Source organism: Hyperolius riggenbachi, chromosome 6, assembly GCF_040937935.1.
Source record: "Hyperolius riggenbachi isolate aHypRig1 chromosome 6, aHypRig1.pri, whole genome shotgun sequence".
In the NCBI taxonomy this organism is placed as follows: domain Eukaryota; kingdom Metazoa; phylum Chordata; class Amphibia; order Anura; family Hyperoliidae; genus Hyperolius; species Hyperolius riggenbachi.
In genome coordinates this window covers 11918163-11938777 of record NC_090651.1, presented here as the reverse complement: position 1 = coordinate 11938777, position 20615 = coordinate 11918163, and the positions used below count along the sequence as shown (strand labels likewise).

The 20615-nt window shown below is 42.7% G+C and overlaps 12 non-coding genes across 12 annotated transcripts; all 12 read right to left on the bottom strand.

Annotated features, from left to right (window-relative positions):
- Positions 1-253: 253 nt before the first annotated feature.
- On the bottom strand, positions 254-326 carry TRNAF-GAA (transfer RNA phenylalanine (anticodon GAA)). Its single transcript has one exon. It is a non-coding gene; the product is annotated as a tRNA-Phe (tRNA).
- A 599-nt stretch (positions 327-925) lies between these two features.
- Positions 926-998, bottom strand: TRNAF-GAA (transfer RNA phenylalanine (anticodon GAA)). The gene has a single exon. It is a non-coding gene; the product is annotated as a tRNA-Phe (tRNA).
- A 494-nt stretch (positions 999-1492) lies between these two features.
- On the bottom strand, positions 1493-1565 carry TRNAF-GAA (transfer RNA phenylalanine (anticodon GAA)). The gene has a single exon. It is a non-coding gene; the product is annotated as a tRNA-Phe (tRNA).
- A 13562-nt stretch (positions 1566-15127) lies between these two features.
- TRNAF-GAA (transfer RNA phenylalanine (anticodon GAA)) lies at positions 15128-15200 on the bottom strand. Its single transcript has one exon. It is a non-coding gene; the product is annotated as a tRNA-Phe (tRNA).
- Positions 15201-15800: 600 nt separating this feature from the next.
- TRNAF-GAA (transfer RNA phenylalanine (anticodon GAA)) lies at positions 15801-15873 on the bottom strand. Its single transcript has one exon. It is a non-coding gene; the product is annotated as a tRNA-Phe (tRNA).
- Positions 15874-16472: 599 nt separating this feature from the next.
- On the bottom strand, positions 16473-16545 carry TRNAF-GAA (transfer RNA phenylalanine (anticodon GAA)). The gene has a single exon. It is a non-coding gene; the product is annotated as a tRNA-Phe (tRNA).
- A 534-nt stretch (positions 16546-17079) lies between these two features.
- On the bottom strand, positions 17080-17152 carry TRNAF-GAA (transfer RNA phenylalanine (anticodon GAA)). The gene has a single exon. It is a non-coding gene; the product is annotated as a tRNA-Phe (tRNA).
- A 601-nt stretch (positions 17153-17753) lies between these two features.
- TRNAF-GAA (transfer RNA phenylalanine (anticodon GAA)) lies at positions 17754-17826 on the bottom strand. Its single transcript has one exon. It is a non-coding gene; the product is annotated as a tRNA-Phe (tRNA).
- A 601-nt stretch (positions 17827-18427) lies between these two features.
- Positions 18428-18500, bottom strand: TRNAF-GAA (transfer RNA phenylalanine (anticodon GAA)). Its single transcript has one exon. It is a non-coding gene; the product is annotated as a tRNA-Phe (tRNA).
- Positions 18501-19100: 600 nt separating this feature from the next.
- Positions 19101-19173, bottom strand: TRNAF-GAA (transfer RNA phenylalanine (anticodon GAA)). Its single transcript has one exon. It is a non-coding gene; the product is annotated as a tRNA-Phe (tRNA).
- A 569-nt stretch (positions 19174-19742) lies between these two features.
- On the bottom strand, positions 19743-19815 carry TRNAF-GAA (transfer RNA phenylalanine (anticodon GAA)). Its single transcript has one exon. It is a non-coding gene; the product is annotated as a tRNA-Phe (tRNA).
- A 601-nt stretch (positions 19816-20416) lies between these two features.
- TRNAF-GAA (transfer RNA phenylalanine (anticodon GAA)) lies at positions 20417-20489 on the bottom strand. Its single transcript has one exon. It is a non-coding gene; the product is annotated as a tRNA-Phe (tRNA).
- Positions 20490-20615: the final 126 nt, after the last annotated feature.

The following is a 20615-nucleotide window of genomic DNA, read 5'->3' as shown; positions in this document are numbered from 1 at the left end:
TATGTGTCCTATATTTTCTTTGATATATATTCATTAAGAAATGTTTGTCTCTTTTAAGTTGACTGTATGTCCTCTTTTCTTGCAGTCTTGAAATATTTGATGTGACCAGAGGTATTGTGTTAAATCCATGTCTCTATTTTGTCTGGTTCAATCAGGATGTTTCAGTATTGAGAATCAGTTTATCTTGCCGATTTCCAGGTGTACTCTGAATTTGGCTTTATTTTACTAAGTTTTTTCTAACAATAAGATATCATGCCAAAACAAGGGATCGAACCAGGGACCTTTAGATCTTCAGTCTAACGCTTTCCCAACTGAGCTATTTCGGCTACATTGCATTACAGTTTGTGTGATTTTTTTTCAGCACAAGTGTCCTCTGCAGGCAAAGACTCATGATATTTTCTGAGTCATAGAAGCAGTGTTGTGTTGTCGGTGTGGTTAGAGGGTCTAAGGCGCTCCATTCAGGTTGCATGCGTCCTGTAGACTTGGGTTCAAATACCTTTCCTGACAATCTTTTTTGAATTTTTTGCCCTCCTGCAGCTGTATTTATGAGTTCACATAAGACAAACCTCCAATCTAGAACCTTTTATTCAGGTAAATGCAGCTGTATTTATGACTTCCCATGAGATAAATCTCCAATCTAGTACCTTTTATTCAGGTAAATTATCTACTCTATATGTGTCCTATATTTTCTTTGATATATATTCATTAAGAAATGTTTGGCTCTTTTAAGTTGACTGTATGTCCTCTTTTCTTGCAGTCTTGAAATATTTGATGTGACCAGAGGTATTGTGTTAAATCCATGTCTCTATTTTGTCTGGTTCAATCAGGACGTTTCTGTATTGAGAATCAGTTTATCTTGCCGAGTTCCGGGTGTAGTCTGAATTTGGCTTTATTTTACTAAGTTTTTTCTAACAATAAGATATCATGCCGAAACCCGGGATCGAACCAGGGACCTTTAGATCTTCAGTCTAACGCTCTCCCAACTGAGCTATTTCGGCTACATTGCATCACAGTTTGTGTGATTTTTTTTCAGCACAAGTGTTCTGTGCAGGCAAAGACTCATGATATTTTCGGAGTCGTAGTAGCAGTGGTGTGTTGTCGGTGTGGTTAGAGGGTCTAAGGCGCTCCATTCAGGTTGCATGTGTCCTGTAGACTTGGGTTCAAATACATTTCCTGACAATCATTTTTGAATTTTTTGCCCTCCTGCAGCTGTATTTATGAGTTCCCATAAGACAAACCTCCAATCTAGTACCTTTTATTCAGGTAAATGCAGCTGTATTTATGACTTCCCATGAGATAAATCTCCAATCTAGTACCTTTTATTCAGGTAAATTATCTACTCTATATGTGTCCTATATTTTCTTTGATATATATTCATTAAGAAATGTTTGTCTCTTTTAAGTTGACTGTATGTCCTCTTATCTTGCCGAGTTCCGGGTGTAGTCTGAATTTGGCTTTATTTTACTAAGTTTTTTCTAACAATAAGATATCATGCCGAAACCCGGGATCGAACCAGGGACCTTTAGATCTTCAGTCTAACGCTCTCCCAACTGAGCTATTTCGGTTACATTGCATCACAGTTTGTGTGATTTTTTTTCAGCACAAGTGTCCTGTGCAGGCAAAGACTCATGATATTTTCTGAGTCGTAGCAGCAGTGGTGTGTTGTCGGTGTGGTTAGAGGGTCTAAGGCGCTCCATGCAGGTTGCATGTGTCCTGTAGACTTGGGTTCAAATACCTTTCCTGACAATCATGTTTGAATTTTTTGCCCTCCTGCAGCTGTATTTATGAGTTCCCATAAGACAAACCTCCAATCTAGTACCTTTTATTCAGGTAAATGCAGCTGTATTTATGACTTCCCATGAGATAAATCTCCAATCTAGTACCTTTTATTCAGGTAAATTATCTACTCTATATGTGTCCTATATTTTCTTTGATATATATTCATTAAGAAATGTTTGGCTCTTTTAAGTTGACTGTATATCCTCTTTCCTGATACCTCCATGTCGGCATACTCTGGGTAGGCTCCGCCCCCTTGACCCCTACAGGACCCAATCAAAAATCTATATAAGGTCTACCCCTTCACCCCCACTGCATTCTTTTTTTCGTCCTCTGCCCTATGGGACCCTTTAGTGTGTACAAGTGTGTGTAGATAGTATGTATAAGGTAGGAGTGTTTATTATGTGTTTTACAGGTGGATATGTAAGCTCATTGAGCGCCTTACCTAGGGCAGGTTTTTCTTTGTGTACTTCTTTTCCTGCTCGGTCTGCAGCACAGAGCTACTAAATGTGCATTCATGTCTGCAGTACCTTCATGGTCATCGGTACCTGCAAGCTAAACGCTGGGATTCACTGTGCGCCCGTTGGGTGAGGTTGTCTCTGGTTTCTGCGCTCATCTGCGCTGTTTTCCGTCTCCTCGTGGTGTGCTGTAGTATGTGGAGAGGCGGCGGGGGGCGTGTCCATCCTCGGCGTCCGGATCTCCGCTCTGCGCATGCGCGCTGCCCGACAGGGTTGGTCTTCCGTTCGAGCGGCCATGTTTTTTGAGGGCAGCGTGCCAGGAGAGCGGGGAGACGCTATGCACGCTCTCTTGCCCGCACTATTTAAGCAGACAAGTGTCAGTTCAGCGCTGGCTGTCTCGCTGACTGGTCTGCATCTTAGTTGCCGGAGGCTGTGGCTGTTTTGTCTGCGTGGCAGAATCGTTGATATTGAACTCAGTAAGTGGGGACATCTAGTGGTCAGATAGTATACTGCTGTTGGTGTATATAGATATATGTGTATATTATAGGTTCTAATTACAATTATTGTTTATTCACAGTGGATCCCGCAGGTACCGAGGAGAGTGATCATGAACGTCCCTCTGGGTAAGGTATTTTTGTTTTAAAGGGACAGAGAAAAAAAAAAAAAAAAAAAGGAATTTTAAGGGGACATTACTGAGCAACATAAATTGTTGTTTATGTCTTCCAGCTCTACAGAAGAGAGAATATCAAGTGTAGTGACTATAAAATCACGATCACCATCAAAATCGAAGAAACATAAGTCGAAGAAACATCATAAGGAATCGTCAAGACGTTCAAGATCTAGGTCACGTTCTCCAAGAAGAAGATATGATTCAAGGCATGGATATCGTCATCACCACAGCTATGATGATTACTATTACAGAAATAGATCAAGATCCCCAGTTTCTAGACGCCTACCCAGCAAGGGGCAATGCTGGGCATGTCTGAATCGGGCCCTTCAAGATAAGACGGTCTGTGAATCCTGTTTCGGGCAGTTGTCAAGGAGTAATGAAGCAGAATCACTTCAAGAGAAGAAGTCAGATGAAATAATCGATGTGATCAGAAAGGTAGTAAGAGAAGAGGTGTCGGCCCAAGCCTCAACTTCAGCCCATCCGGAATTAGAGAACAATGATAGCACGGCTGAAAATACTGGAGATGAAGACATTCCAGGACTTTTCAATTTTAGTCTGATGGCACCATTCATAGCAGCAGTCAAGGAAGCGCTAGAATGGACAGAACAAGAGGAGGAACAAGAGTTGAACAAAGAGTACTACTCTCATCTTGTAAAAAAGTCCTCGTCTTTTCCTTTAATGAAGGAAATAAGAAATGTCATTCTAGAAGAGTGGAAGAAGGTGGAGAATAAACCTTCCATACAGAACAGGTTTTCAAAATTATATCCTTTAAAGGAGGAGGAGGTGCCTTTTCTTCTCAATCCACCGACGGTGGATGCTTCATTATCAAGGCTTATAAAGCACGTTACTCTGCCTATGGAAAATTCAGTAATGTTCGTTGACGTTATGGATAGACGGATCGATAATGATCTAAAAAAGATTTATTTAACAGCAGGTACAGCGTGCAAACCCGCCATTTCCCTCACATCAGTGGCAAAAGCCATGAAGGTCTGGGTATCAAACATAGAAGGAGCAATAATAGAGGATATGGAAAAATCACAGATTCTTAGTGCATTTGAAGACTTGAGAATTACAGCAGATTTCTTAGCAGAAGCATCTCTAGATCTGCTTAGATCCTCTTCACGTATTATGCTAAATGCAGTTACAGCAAAAAGAGCTCTATGGATGAAACCGTGGAAAGCGGATCAGAGTTCCAAGCAAAACTGGATCAAAATTCCATTTGACGGTAAGACGCTTTTTGGAACAGAGATGGATAAGGCCATATCGAGAGTGACAGGGGGAAAATCCGGCCTGATACCACAAGACAGACCCCAGAATAAGCCACCTTCTGGAATTAAAAAGCAGAATTTCAACAGATTCAAGGATGCTAAAAGTTACAAGCCAGGAAAGCAATTCAGGAAAAATTGGAGAAGCTCTCAGGCATCATTAGCCAGAAATCTCAAATCAACTACTCAGATTTCGGGGCCATCCAAGCAGTCGTTTTGAAGGCACGTCCACCCGGTCGTACCCAGTGGGATCCAGACTGCGATTCTTCAGGGAATGCTGGGTGGAGAATATTCAGGATCGTTGGGTAATATCTACGATATCAAGAGGCCACAGGTGGAAGTTCAAGTCTCTGCCTCAAGACAGATTTACTCCAACACGTTTACCAAACGGTGTACTAAAAAGGTCAACATTAAAAGACTATGTGAAGTCTTTGGTAGATCAAAAGGCGATAGTACCAGTACCACAACAGGAGAGGTTTCAGGGCATATATTCTCCAATATTTCTGGTACGCAAAAAGACAGGAACATTCAGACCGGTGATAGATTTGAAATACCTCAACAAATCAATAGCCCTAGCAAAGTTCAAAATGGAATCCCTTCAATCCATAATAATGGCAATAGCTCCAAACGATTGGATGATCTCAATCGATCTACAAGATGCCTATTTACATGTACCGGTTCATCACGATTTTCAGAAATTCCTGAGGTTTGCCCTGATAGACCTTCATTTCCAATTCACTTCGCTTCCTTTCGGACTATCCACGTCACCAAGAACCTTCTCAAAGGTGCTAGTAGCCGCGATTGCTGTCCTGAGAGTACAGGGGATAAGGATTCACCACTACTTAGACGATGTCACGTTCCGTAACAACTAGAGAGGACAGAGAGTGACTGATCTCTGGAGATCTGCAGTATCGCCAGAAATACAGATATACCTGATTATAAGTGATCTGCAGTCTCACCGATAATCCGATATATACGCTAACCTCTGTCCACCCAAAATGGGGTGTAATGATTGGTGCAAACAATAATAGCGTATTGTTCTGTGGCGATGGCCCACAGAACACAGACTACCGTCCAGCGGCAAGGGCCCACTGGCGGGGATGGTCGACAAGCAAGGATCGGCAACAGGTAATCAGAAATACGAGGTACAGAATCAGGAGGCGGAGTCGGAGACTAGAAGGCTAGCCGGGGTTCGGCAACAGAGATCAGAGATATGAGGTACAGAGACGGTAGGCAAGAGAGTAAACGAGGGCACAGCAAGGTAGGCAACGGAAAATCAGATAGGCAGCAGTACAGAAGGATTAGGCAAACTCAGAGTCAAGGACAGGCAAAAGATCAAAGACACAGGTAAATACAATGGTATATTTCTTCCAGTACCTATATATTGGCGTAACCAATATATAAGTATACTGTGGATCCGAGAGCTAGCACAGAGTGTGATCGCTACAGCGGACAAGGAGTACTGACAGTCTGCTGCTTAAATGCAGATTGTTCCTCCAGGAACCCCCACCCCCAGGATGATGTCAGCAAGGGGCGGAGCGTGCCTCCACAGGGCGGATCAAGGCAACCTTCTCCTCAGGGCATAAAGGGCCTGACGCTCCGTGCGTGAGCGCGTTGCCCGGCCCTGCAATGATGACCTGTGGCTGTGACGGCCGCCGGCGCCGCCAGCTGATGCCGACCGGAAGTTCGGGGATCCGGTGACGTCAGCGCTGCGAGCGGCGTCCATACTGGCCGCCGCTGAAGAGGTGAGTCTCTCCCTGACATTACCCCTCCGCTGAGGCGTGGTCTCCGAACGCGCTAAGGAAGGTTTATCAGGATGGGAGTCATGAAACTCCTGTATGAGTTCTTGTGCATGGCAATGATGAGCTGGTACCCATGATCTCTCCTCAGGACCGTATCCCCTCCAATGAACCAGATACTGGAGAGACCTCCTAAGAAATCGAGAATCCAGTATTCTCTCGACCTCATACTCAGGCTCACCATCCACTAACACAGGAGGAGGACCAGGGTCCACATGCACCGCAGGTTTTAGTAATGACACATGAAATGTTCTCACCCCACGCATAGATTGAGGCAACGTTATCTGATAAGAAACTTTATTGATTCTTTTAGCTACTGGATATGGACCCACAAATTTAGGCCCAAGCTTAGCTGAAGGTTGCCGTAAGGCGATATGCCGAGTGGAAATCCATACAAGATCCCCGGGAGAGAACTCCCACTCAGGTGAACGCTTTCGGTCAGCCTGTACTTTCTGGAGTGAAACCGATTTCTTTAAATTGGCATTTACTTCCTTCCATCGGGATTTTAGTGTCTCCTGCCAGTTTTCTAGGGCAGGAAAAGGAGAAGAACTAACAGGAAAGGGGGAAAACCTGGGAGATCTCCCATTAACAATCTGAAAGGGTGAAAACCCTGAGGAAGAGTTCCGGAGATTGTTATGGGCAAATTCGGCGTATGGTAAGTATTGTACCCATTCTGTTTGGTTATCTGCCACATAACACCGGAGATACTGTTCCAGTGACTGGTTCACCCTCTCTGTCTGACCATTGGTCTGAGGGTGATAACCAGATGAAAATGAAAGCGTAATTCCTAGTACTCTGCAAAATTCTTTCCAAAATTCCGAGATAAACTGCACCCCCCTGTCAGACACTATATTCTCCGGGACCCCATGAAGGCGAAGGACATGGACTACGAATAGCTCAGCCAGTTCCTTGGCGGAGGGAAATTTTCTCAATGGCACAAAATGAGCCATTTTAGAAAATCGGTCAATAATGACCCAAATCACCGTGTTACCATCTGAAGAAGGCAATTCCCCCACAAAATCCATGGATATGTGAGTCCAGGGTTCAGAGGGTATGGGCAGGGGTTGGAGGGTACCTACTGGGGATAAATGTGAGGGTTTGCTCCGTGAACATACTGCACAAGAGGCAACAAATTCCTCGACATCCCTCCTCCAGTTGGGCCACCAGACACTCCTGGATAACAATTCTCTGGTTCTGTCAATTCCAGGATGACCTGCCAGTCTGGATGAATGGAACAACTGCAACACCTGTAACCTAAACTGTAACGGAACAAACATCAGATCAGGTGGCTTCCCCGTCGGACTGTCTGGTTGATGAGGAAGAAGAACAGAGGCAAGATCCTCCCTCGAATCTACACAAGCCAACACCACTTTCTCAGATAAAATTGGATCTGGTTCAGAGGGCAATACCGACTCTATGTCAAAACATCGGGAGAGGGCATCTGCTTTGACATTTTTACTTCCCGGTCTGAATGTGATAATGAAGTCAAACCGGGAAAAAAATAAAGACCACCGTGCTTGTCTGGGATTCAATCTCTTGGCCCCCTTCAGATACTCCAAATTCTTATGATCTGTATAAACTGTGATCACATGTTCTGCCCCCTCAAGCCAGTGTCGCCACTCTTCAAATGCCAACTTCACAGCAAGCAATTCCCTATTGCCAATATCATAATTTTTCTCTGCTTCGGAAAATTTTTTCGAAAAAAAAGCGCAGGGATGGAGTCTTCCCTGTGACCCGGTGTATTGTGACAAGACTGCCCCAACCCCAATCTCAGATGCGTCTACTTCCACAATAAATGGTCTGGAAGAATCCACGTGATGCAAAATGGGGGCGGAACAGAACGCTGTCTTAAGGTTTTGAAAAGCGGAAATGGCCTCGGAAGACCAATTGACGGTGTTAGCCCCTTTCTTGGTCATGTCAGTAAGAGGGGCTATCAAGGCGGCATACCCCTTTATGAATTTTCTGTAATAATTAGAAAACCCCAAAAATCGTTGTAGGGCCTTCAGTCCAACTGGCTGAGGCCAGTTCAAAACCGCCGTGACCTTGCTGTTATCCATAGATAACCCAGAACTTGAGATTATATAACCTAAAAATGGAACCTCTGTGACCTCAAATAAACATTTTTCTAATTTAGCATATAATGAATTCTCACGTAATTTGAGCAAAACATACTGAACTTGTGACCGATGTTCCTTGATATCATGAGAAAAGACCAGGATGTCATCTAGATAGACGACCACGAACCTCCCCACAACGTCCCTGAAAATGTCATTGACCAGCTCCTGGAAGACAGCGGGAGCATTACACAGACCAAAAGGCATGACCGTATATTCGTAATGCCCGTCCTGAGTGTTGAACGCTGTCTTCCACTCGTCCCCCTGCCTAATTCTGACCAAATTGTAAGCTCCCCTGAGATCTAACTTGGTAAATATCTGAGCACCTGTGACCTGATTAAAGAGATCATCGATCAGGGGGAGCGGATAACGATTTTTAATTGTAATGGCGTTAAGAGCTCTGTAGTCAATACAAGGCCGCAGGCCACCATCTTTTTTCTTTACAAAGAAAAACCCTGCCCCAGCGGGTGACTTAGAGGGTCTAATGAACCCTTTCTCCAAGTTCTCCTGGATGTATTCCCTCATGGCCACTTTCTCGGGACCAGTGAGATTGTAAAGGTGACCCCTGGGAGGCATGGTTCCAGGTCTGAGTTCAATCGGGCAGTCATACGGTCTGTGAGGTGGCAGTGAATCAGCAGATCGTGGACAGAACACGTCGGCATAAGATACATATGGCTGAGGGAGTCCCTGAAGAACTAACTGAGTGGCACGGAGAGGTATTTGGGAAATACAGTGCTTCTGACAGTATGGTGACCAGGATAATAATTGCCCGGAGGCCCAATCTATTTGTGGGGAATGCAGACGTAGCCATGGTAGGCCCAAAATAATAGGACAAGAAGGCATTCTGATTAGATAAAATCGTAACCTCTCACAATGTAAGATCCCCACAGTACATGTCAACTCAGGTGTGACGGAGACCGGCAAACTATCCTGTAATGGCGAATCATCAATGGCCGTGACTATGATATGTTTTTCTAACGGGATGACTGGTATGCCCATCTTTAAAGCTAGACTAGAGTCCATAAAATTGGCTGCAGCGCCTGTATCAATAAAAGCCTGCAGTAAACTGACCTGTTTATTCCAGGAAATGGAAATAGGTAATAACACTTTATCTCTGGGAGGTATCGAATTCTCGCCCAGGGTAGTACCTCCGACTAACCCTAGGCGGAGAAGTTTTCCGCCTTCCTGGTACAAACAGATGCGATATGACCTTTCTCCCCACAATAAAGACATAGACCCTCCTTTCTTCTTCTTAACTTTTCTGTCTCAGATAGTTTAGAATGACCCAACTGCATGGGCTCATCAGTGGAAGGAGAGCTGGGAAGACTTATGGGAGTTTGAAGTCGCATAATGGGTCGTTGTCTAGATGACTTATGAAAACGTACCCTTCGATCAATTTTAATAGCAAGGCTTATGGCTTCATCCAGAGTTCTGGGTTCAGGGTGACTTAACATTAATTCAGATATAGAGTCAGCTAACCCCGTCAGAAACCTATCTAAAAGAGACTGTGCCTCCCACCTGGTGGAGAACGACCACTTGCGGAACTCTGCCGCATAAGTCTCAACAGAGTTCTGACCTTGTCTGAGTCTCTTGAGTTTCATTTCAGCTGTGGCGGCTATATCTGGATCATCATATACCACCGCCATGGCATTAAAAAAGTTCTCAACAGAGGTAAGGGCCTCATGACCTAAGGGTAAGCTGTAGGCCCAGGTCTGTGAGTTGCCCTGTAAGAGGGTCTTTATAAGCGTGACCCTTTGTAATTCTGAACCAGATGAGATAGGACGCATCAAAAAATAAGACTGACAGCGATCCCGAAAATTTCGGAAATCGGAACGTTCCCCTGAAAATGGTATCGGTAACGGCATCTTAGGTTCGACAGGTGCTATGGGAGCGGGAACACCTGGTGCCTGCAAGTTTTGCACAGTCTCTGTTAGTCGGTTGATCTGGACCTGCTGGTTTTTAATGGTCTGGTCCAATTGAGCAACGACTGTAGTCAGAGTATTGACCTGCTGGACCAGGGCTTCCATATTAAGTGGTCCGCTGTACTGTCACGTTCCGTAACAACTAGAGAGGACAGAGAGTGACTGATCTCTGGAGATCTGCAGTATCGCCAGAAATACAGATATACCTGATTATAAGTGATCTGCAGTCTCACCGATAATCCGATATATACGCTAACCTCTGTCCACCCAAAATGGGGTGTAATGATTGGTGCAAACAATAATAGCGTATTGTTCTGTGGCGATGGCCCACAGAACACAGACTACCGTCCAGCGGCAAGGGCCCACTGGCGGGGATGGTCGACAAGCAAGGATCGGCAACAGGTAATCAGAAATACGAGGTACAGAATCAGGAGGCGGAGTCGGAGACTAGAAGGCTAGCCGGGGTTCGGCAACAGAGATCAGAGATACGAGGTACAGAGACGGTAGGCAAGAGAGTAAACGAGGGCACAGCAAGGTAGGCAACGGAAAATCAGATAGGCAGCAGTACAGAAGGATTAGGCAAACTCAGAGTCAAGGACAGGCAAAAGATCAAAGACACAGGTAAATACAATGGTATATTTCTTCCAGTACCTATATATTGGCGTAACCAATATATAAGTATACTGTGGATCCGAGAGCTAGCACAGAGTGTGATCGCTACAGCGGACAAGGAGTACTGACAGTCTGCTGCTTAAATGCAGATTGTTCCTCCAGGAACCCCCACCCCCCGGATGATGTCAGCAAGGGGCGGAGCGTGCCTCCACAGGGCGGATCAAGGCAACCTTCTCCTCAGGGCATAAAGGGCCTGACGCTCCGTGCGTGAGCGCGTTGCCCGGCCCTGCAATGATGACCTGTGGCTGTGACGGCCGCCGGCGCCGCCAGCTGATGCCGACCGGAAGTTCGGGGATCCGGTGACGTCAGCGCTGCGAGCGGCGTCCATACTGGCCGCCGCTGAAGAGGTGAGTCTCTCCCTGACAGACGATATTCTAATACTAGCAGAGTCGGAAGAGAAACTTCTGTGTCATCGAGACAAAACGCTGAGGTTTCTAGCAGATCTGGGATGGATGATAAACAGCCAAAAAAGTCAGCTTTCTCCGACACGGCAACTAATATATTTAGGGGCTCTTTTCGACACGATCCAGAATACAGTGTCTCTTCCCGTGGAGAAGATGGTGAAGTTCAAAATGTTGTTCTCGGAAGTAGTACAGCTTCCTTGGATAAGAGTGAAGAGGTGTCTACAATTACTGGGAGTTATGTCCTCATCTATTCCCATGATAAGATGGAGCCGTTGGCACATGAGGAAGTTACAATGGGAATTTCTGACGCAATGGAACCAATACTCGATGAATCAGAAGATTCGGTTATCACTGGAAACCAGACAGTCCCTAGTATGGTGGACAGAGGATCACAATCTCCTGCTAGGACATTCTTTGATCCCACATACATGGACCATTCTTACGTCAGACTCCAGCCAACTAGGATGGGGAGCACATTGTCAACATCTGTGGGCACAGGACTTGTGGATACCACCCCAACTAGGAGTGGTATCCAATGTGCTAGAATTGAGAGCCGCGGTGAAGGCATCACAAGCGTTCTCTCACTTTCTACAAGGAAGGGCAGTCTGTTTCCAACTGGACAACAAAGCGGCAGTGGCATATATCCAGAAACAGGGGGGTACCAGAAGTACGACTCTAATGAGGGAATTATCCCCTCTGATGGATTATGCAGAAAAGAATTTGAAGGCATTGCGGGCAGTATACATTCCGGGAGTACAGAATGTGCAGGCGGATATGTTATCCAGGAAAAAGATGCAGAACAACGAGTGGCAACTGAAGAGATCGGTGTTCACGGACTTAGTACATCAATGGGGGTTGCCACAGATAGACCTCTTTGCGTCAGAAGTGAACAGACATACAAAAATCAGAGGGCGCTGCCTAAATTGTGAATAATTACAATAATTATGTTGTACAGATTTGTACAATGTTGTCTCCTGCTGCGACCTTCTCGGGTGGGGTTAACCCCCGTTCCCCACCTTACACAAGGAATGAATACTAAAATATCTTTGAGAGGTGCGCTGAAGAACCAATACCCACTCTGCGTGGCTTTATTTCGTTTTATTTATATAATTTCCTGATATTAAAAATGTTGTTAAAACATACGCATCCACCAAAAACTGTGTGTAGGAGGAGCAAACCAAGAGCGCTTAACACATCCACACCACCACACAAAACCACACTATTAGCGTTTCATTACATCCATACTACCACACTTAGCGTGCTGGTTCCCTGTAATTAAGGGAGGTATACTCCTCTTAAAAAACAAAAATAAAAACAAAAATAAAAAACAAATAAAAATGATTAAAAATGTAAAAATGTAAAGGATTATATATATTAAAATATATGTATGTGTGTCGGAAATAACAACCACATAAATATGTGGTAAGGGTCCCAAGGATAAAGATTGTAGTGTTTAGGAAATTTTGGATCAATACCCGGGTTTTCGTTCCAAAAGTCCCAGGTTTTATCATGAATATTCAGCTGGATCAAATGTATGCTGGGTCTAATGTGTGCTGGGTCTCTGTTCCAATAGCACTATGTCCCTTCACAATAGAGGTCTTATAGATACTCCACCGATAACTGGGAAAGCTATTATTGACGTTCCATTATCTCACCTTCTATGGCGGGTCTTCATTTAATAATTGCAATGTCCCGGTCCCATGTAGGTTGGTAGATGGATCGTCTGTTCCAAAAGGTTTATCCGGGTAAACGTCCAAAGGATCAGTAGCGGAGATCCGTCTCTTACCAGTCCTCTCCCACTCCGGTATCAACTTCCGGTTTTCGGCTCCTTCGTGATGGCGTCACTTCCTCCAGTGCGTCTCACCACTGTTGCTCACACCACTTCCCTGCGTTCCACCTCGCCGATATGGGGTTGTTACACTCTCCTCAGGCTGATGTGCAGGTAGAAGTGGACTGACTAGTAGATGTTACTACCTCCCTTAATTACAGGGAACCAGCACGCTAAGTGTGGTAGTATGGATGTAATGAAACGCTAATAGTGTGGTTTTGTGTGGTGGTGTGGATGTGTTAAGCGCTCTTGGTTTGCTCCTCCTACACACAGTTTTTGGTGGATGCGTATGTTTTAACAACATTTTTAATATCAGGAAATTATATAAATAAAACGAAATAAAGCCACGCAGAGTGGGTATTGATATTTTAGAAGTGAACAGACAGTTACCCAACTTCTTCTCAAGGAAACCAACCCCGAACTCTATGGGGACAGATGCATTAACCATGCCATGGAAAGCCTCGCTGGTCTACGCCTTTCCCCCAGTACCTCTACTGCTGAGATTTCTGAAGAGATTATTATCAGAGAGAGTGGAGGCGATCGTAATAGCACTATTCTGGCCAAAGAGGCCGTGGTTCCCGCTGTTACATCATATGGCGGTGTGTCCACCTCTGAGGTTGCCGAAGATTCCAGACATTGTTTCCCAGAACAGATGCCTTCACAAGAATCCTCACAGATTGGAACTGACTGCGTGGAGATTGAGAGGGGGATCTTGAAAGAAGCTGGATTCTCAGATCCTGTCATAGATACTTTGCTAAAAGCAAGGAAGAAGTCTACCAATAACACCTACTATAGGGTATGGAAAAAGTTTATTGACTTCGCAATGCGAAAAAATATAGACTATCTTAATCCATCCATCCCTGATGTGTTGGACTTTATCCAGTCTGGAGTAGACTTGGGTCTAAGTGTAAGCACCTTGAGAGCTCAAGTATCTGCTGTCTCAGCTCTCACTGGGATCCGTTTTGCTTCAGAAAGACCAGTACAACATTTTTTCCAGGCATTGTTGAAAATAAGACCTCCTATAAGGAAAGTGGTACCAAGCTGGGACTTACCTTTAGTCTTATCCTATTTGTCAGGAGCTCCTTTTGAACCAATGGAGCAGTGTTCCATCTGGAATCTGACTTTGAAAACAACTTTTTTGATCGCAATTTCTTCAGGTAGAAGAGTGTCAGAAATTCAGGCATTAGGATGTAAAGAGCCCTACCTGATATTTTTTCCAGACAGAATAGTGTTAAGGCCACTATTACATTTTCTACCAAAGGTGGTTACGGAAAGGCACTTAAACCAAGAATGGAATCTTCCAGCTTTTCCAGAGGAACAACATCCTTTGGATGTACCAAGAATCGTGAACAGATATTTATTGGTGACCGAATCATTTAGATCGGCAGAAAATCTATTTGTCTGTCCTGCAGGCCCGAGGAAAGGCAAAGAAGTGACGTCAAGGACAATTGCAACCTGGATCATCAGACTCATAAAAGCAGCCTATAGAGCCAGGGGGGAAAGTTCTCCTTCAACCTCGGCGCATTCGACAAGGAGTGTGGCATCCTCATGGGCAGCGCATGCTGGAGTATCATTGACTACGATTTGCAAGGCAGCAAATTGGACATCTTCTAATACTTTCATTAATCATTACCGGGTTGATCCGGGAGCACTGTCTACTGTAAATTTTGGGAAAAAGGTGTTAACTGCAGTTCATAAATAACAGGTGAGTTTGCATTATATCCCTCCCTTCTTGGTCTTTTTGTTACTAGTTAAATCCCAGAGTATGCCGACATGGAGGTATCAGGAAACTAGGAAAATTTGTACTTACCTTGGTAATTTTCCTTTCCTGATACAACTCCATGTCGGCATGCGACCCGCCCATTAGGGTCCATAGCTCTGAGTACTAGACGAGAATGCAGTGGGGGTGAAGGGGTAGACCTTATATAGATTTTTGATTGGGTCCTGTAGGGGTCAAGGGGGCGGAGCCTACCCAGAGTATGCCGACATGGAGTTGTATCAGGAAAGGAAAATTACCAAGGTAAGTACAAATTTTCCTAGTTTTCTTGCAGTCTTAAAATATTTGATGTGACCAGAGGTATTGTGTTAAATCCATGTCTCTATTTTGTCTGGTTCAATCAGGACGTTTCTGTATTGAGAATCAGTTTATCTTGCCGAGTTCCGGGTGTAGTCTGAGTTTGGCTTTATTTTACTAAGTTTTTTCTAACAATAGGATATCATGCCGAAACCCGGGATCGAACCAGGGACCTTTAGATCTTCAGTCTAACGCTCTCCCAACTGAGCTATTTCGGCTACATTGCATTACAGTTTGTGTGATTTTTTTTCAGCACAAGTGTCCTGTGCAGGCAAAGACTCATGATATTTTCTGAGTCGTAGTAGCAGTGGTGTGTTGTTGGTGTGGTTAGAGGGTCTAAGGCGCTCCATACAGGTTGCATGTGTCCTGTAGACTTGGGTTCAAATACCTTTCCTGACAATCATTTTTGAATTTTTTGCCCTCCTGCAGCTGTATTTATGAGTTCCCATAAGACAAACCTCCAATCTAGTACCTTTTATTCAGGTAAATGCAGCTGTATTTATGACTTCCCATGAGATAAATCTCCAATCTAGTACCTTTTATTCAGGTAAATTATCTACTCTATATGTGTCCTATATTTTCTTTGATATATATTCATTAAGAAATGTTTGTCTCTTTTAAGTTGACTGTATGTCCTCTTTTCTTGCAGTCTTGAAATATTTGATGTGACCAGAGGTATTGTGTTAAATCCATGTCTCTATTTTGTCTGGTTCAATCAGGACGTTTCAGTATTGAGAATCAGTTTATCTTGCCGAGTTCCGGGTGTAGTCTGAGTTTGGCTTTATTTTACTAAGTTTTTTTCTAACAATAGGATATCATGCCGAAACCCAGGATCGAACCAGGGACCTGTAGATCTTCAGTCTAACGCTCTCCCAACTGAGCTATTTCAGCTACATTGCATCACAGTTTGTGTGATTTTTTTTCAGCACAAGTGTTCTGTGCAGGCAAAGACTCATGATATTTTCTGAGTCGTAGTAGCAGTGTTGTGTTGTTGGTGTGGTTAGAGGGTCTAAGGTGCTCCATTCAGGTTGCATGTGTCCTGTATACTTGGGTTCAAATACCTTTCCTGACAATCTTTTTTGAATTTTTTGCCCTCCTGCAGCTGTATTTATGAGTTCACATAAGACAAACCTCCAATCTAGTACCTTTTATTCAGGTAAATGCAGCTGTATTTATGACTTCCCATGAAATAAATCTCCAATCTAGTACCTTTTATTCAGGTAAATTATCTACTCTATATGTGTCCTATATTTTCTTTGATATATAATTATTAAGAAATGTTTGTCTCTTTTAAGTTGACTGTACGTTCTCTTTTCTTGCAGTCTTGAAATATTTGATGTGACCAGAGGTATTGTGTTAAATCCATGTCTCTATTTTGTCTGGTTCAATCAGGATGTTTCAGTATTGAGAATCAGTTTATCTTGCCGATTTCCAGGTGTACTCTGAATTTGGCTTTATTTTACTAAGTTTTTTCTAACAATAAGATATCATGCCAAAACAAGGGATCAAACCAGGGACCTTTAGATCTTCAGTCTAACGCTCTCCTAACTGAGCTATTTCGGCTACATTGCATGATCGTTTGTGTGATTTTTTTTCAGCACAAGTGTCCTGTGCAGGCAAAGACTCATGATATTTTCTGAGTCATAGAAGTAGTGTTGTGTTGTCGGTGTGGTTAGAGGGTCTAAGGCGCTCCATTCAGGTTGCATGCGTCCTGTAGACTTGGGTTCAAATACCTTTCCTGACAATCTTTTTTGAATTTTTTGCCCTCCTGCAGCTGTATTTATGAGTTCACATAAGACAAACCTCCAATCTAGTACCTTTTATTCAGGTAAATTATCTACTCTATATGTGTCCTATATTTTCTTTGATATATATTCATTAAGAAATGTTTGTCTCTCTTAAGTTGACTGTATGTCCTCTTTTCTTGCAGTCTTGAAATATTTGATGTGACCAGAGGTATTGTTTAAAATCCATGTCTCTATTTGTCTGGTTCAATCAGGATGTTTCAGTATTGAGAATCAGTTTATCTTGCCGATTTCCAGGTGTACTCTGAATTTGGCTTTATTTTACTAAGTTTTTTCTAACAGTAAGATATCATGCCGAAACCCGGGATTGAACCAGGGACCTTTATATCTTCTGTCTAACGCTCTCCCAACTGAGCTATTTCAGCTACATTGCATCACAGTTTGTGTGATTTTTTTTTTCAGCACAAGTGTCCTGTGCAGGCAAAGACTCATGATATTTTCTGAGTTGTAGTAGCAGTGTTGTGTTGTTGGTGTGGCTAGAGGGTCTAAGGTGCTCCATTCATGTTGCATGAGTCCTGTATACTTGGGTTCAAATACCTTTCCTGACAATCTTTTTTGAATTTTTTGCCCTCCTGCAGCTGTATTTATGAGTTCACATAAGACAAACCTCCAATCTAGTACCTTTTATTCAGGTAAATGCAGCTGTATTTATGACTTCCCATGAGATAAATCTCCAATCTAGTACCTTTTATTCAGGTAAATTATCTACTCTATATGTGTCCTATATTTTCTTTGATATATATTCATTAAGAAATGTTTGTCTCTTTTAAGTTGACTGTATGTCCTCTTTTCTTGCAGTCTTGAAATATTTGATGTGACCAGAGGTATTGTGTTAAATCCATGTCTCTATTTTGTCTGGTTCAATCAGGACGTTTCTGTATTGAGAATCAGTTTATCTTGCCGAGTTCCAGGTGTAGTCTGAATTTGGCTTTATTTTACTAAGTTTTTTCTAACAATAAGATATCATGCCGAAACCCGGGATAGAATCAGGGACCTTTAGATCTTCAGTCTAACGCTCTCCCAACTGAGCTATTTCGGCTACATTGCATCACATTTGGTGTGATTTTTTTTTTCAGCAGAAGTGTCCTGTGCAGGCAAAGACTCATGATATTTTCGGAGTCGTAGTAGCAGTGGTGTGTTGTTGGTGTGGTTAGAGGGTCTAAGGCGCTCCATTTAGGTTGCATGTGTCCTGTAGACTTGGGTTCAAATACCTTTCCTGACAATCTTTTTTGAATTTTTTGCCCTCCTGCAGCTGTATTTATGAGTTCCCATAAGACAAACCTCCAATCTAGTACCTTTTATTCAGGTAAATGCAGCTGTATTTATGACTTCCCATGAGATAAATCTCCAATCTAGTACCTTTTATTCAGGTAAATTATCTACTCTATATGTGTCCTATATTTTCTTTGATATATATTCATTAAGAAATGTTTGTCTCTTTTAAGTTGACTGTACGTCCTCTTTTCTTGCAGTCTTGAAATATTTGATGTGACCAGAGGTATTGTGTTAAATCCATGTCTCTATTTTGTCTGGTTCAATCAGGATGTTTCTGTATTGAGAATCAGTTTATCTTGCCGAGTTCCAGGTGTAGTCTGAATTTGGCTTTATTTTACTAAGTTTTTTCTAACAATAAGATATCATGCCGAAACCCGGGATCGAACCAGGGACCTTTAGATCTTCAGTCTAACGCTCTCCCAACTGAGCTATTTCGGCTACATTGCATTACAGTTTGTGTAATTTTTTTTCAGCACAAGTGTCCTGTGCAGGCAAAGACTCATGATATTTTCTGAGTCATAGAAGCAGTGTTGTGTTGTCGGTGTGGTTAGAGGGTCTAAGGCGCTCCATTCAGGTTGCATGTGTCTTGTAGACTTGGGTTCAAATACCTTTCCTGACAATATTTTTTGAATTTTTTTGCCCTCCTGCAGCTCTATTTATGAGTTCACATAAGACAAACCTCCAATCTAGTACCTTTTATTCAGGTAAATGCAGCTGTATTTATGACTTCCCATGAAATAAATCTCCAATCTAGTACCTTTTATTCAGGTAAATTATCTACTCTATATGTGTCCTATATTTTCTTTGATATATAATTATTAAGAAATGTTTGTCTCTTTTAAGTTGACTGTACGTTCTCTTTTCTTGCAGTCTTGAAATATTTGATGTGACCAGAGGTATTGTGTTAAATCCATGTCTCTATTTTGTCTGGTTCAATCAGGATGTTTCAGTATTGAGAATCAGTTTATCTTGCCGATTTCCAGGTGTACTCTGAATTTGGCTTTATTTTACTAAGTTTTTTCTAACAATAAGATATCATGCCAAAACAAGGGATCAAACCAGGGACCTTTAGATCTTCAGTCTAACGCTCTCCTAACTGAGCTATTTCGGCTACATTGCATGGTCGTTTGTGTGATTTTTTTTCAGCACAAGTGTCCTGTGCAGGCAAAGACTCATGATATTTTCTGAGTCATAGAAGCAGTGTTGCGCTCCATTCAGGTTGCATGCGTCCTGTAGACTTGGGTTCAAATACCTTTCCTGACAATCTTTTTTGAATTGTTTGCCCTCCTGCAGCTGTATTTATGAGTTCACATAAGACAAACCTCCAATCTAGTACCTTTTATTCAGGTAAATGCAGCTGTATTTATGACTTCCCATGAGATAAATCTCCAATCTAGTACCTTTTATTCAGGTAAATTATCTACTCTATATGTGTCCTATATTTTCTTTGATATATATTCATTAAGAAATGTTTGTCTCTCTTAAGTTGACTGTATGTCCTCTTTTCTTGCAGTCTTGAAATATTTGATGTGACCAGAGGTATTGTTTAAAATCCATGTCTCTATTTGTCTGGTTCAATCAGGATGTTTCAGTATTGAGAATCAGTTTATCTTGCCGATTTCCAGGTGTACTCTGAATTTGGCTTTATTTTACTAAGTTTTTTCTAACAGTAAGATATCATGCCGAAACCCGGGATTGAACCAGGGACCTTTATATCTTCTGTCTAACGCTCTCCCAACTGAGCTATTTCAGCTACATTGCATCACAGTTTGTGTGATTTTTTTTTCAGCACAAGTGTCCTGTGCAGGCAAAGACTCATGATATTTTCTGAGTTGTAGTAGCAGTGTTGTGTTGTTGGTGTGGTTAGAGGGTCTAAGGTGCTCCATTCAGGTTGCATGTGTCCTGTATACTTGGGTTCAAATACCTTTCCTGACAATCTTTTTTGAATTTTTTGCCCTCCTGCAGCTGTATTTATGAGTTCACATAAGACAAACCTCCAATCTAGTACCTTTTATTCAGGTAAATGCAGCTGTATTTATGACTTCCCATGAGATAAATCTCCAATCTAGTACCTTTTATTCAGGTAAATTATCTACTCTATATGTGTCCTATATTTTCTTTGATATATATTCATTAAGAAATGTTTGTCTCTTTTAAGTTGACTGTATGTCCTCTTTTCTTGCAGTCTTGAAATATTTGATGTGACCAGAGGTATTGTGTTAAATCCATGTCTCTATTTTGTCTGGTTCAATCAGGACGTTTCAGTATTGAGAATCAGTTTATCTTGCCGAGTTCCGGGTGTAGTCTGAGTTTGGCTTTATTTTACTAAGTTTTTTTCTAACAATAGGATATCATGCCGAAACCCAGGATCGAACCAGGGACCTGTAGATCTTCAGTCTAACGCTCTCCCAACTGAGCTATTTCAGCTACATTGCATCACAGTTTGTGTGATTTTTTTTCAGCACAAGTGTTCTGTGCAGGCAAAGACTCATGATATTTTCTGAGTCGTAGTAGCAGTGTTGTGTTGTTGGTGTGGTTAGAGGGTCTAAGGTG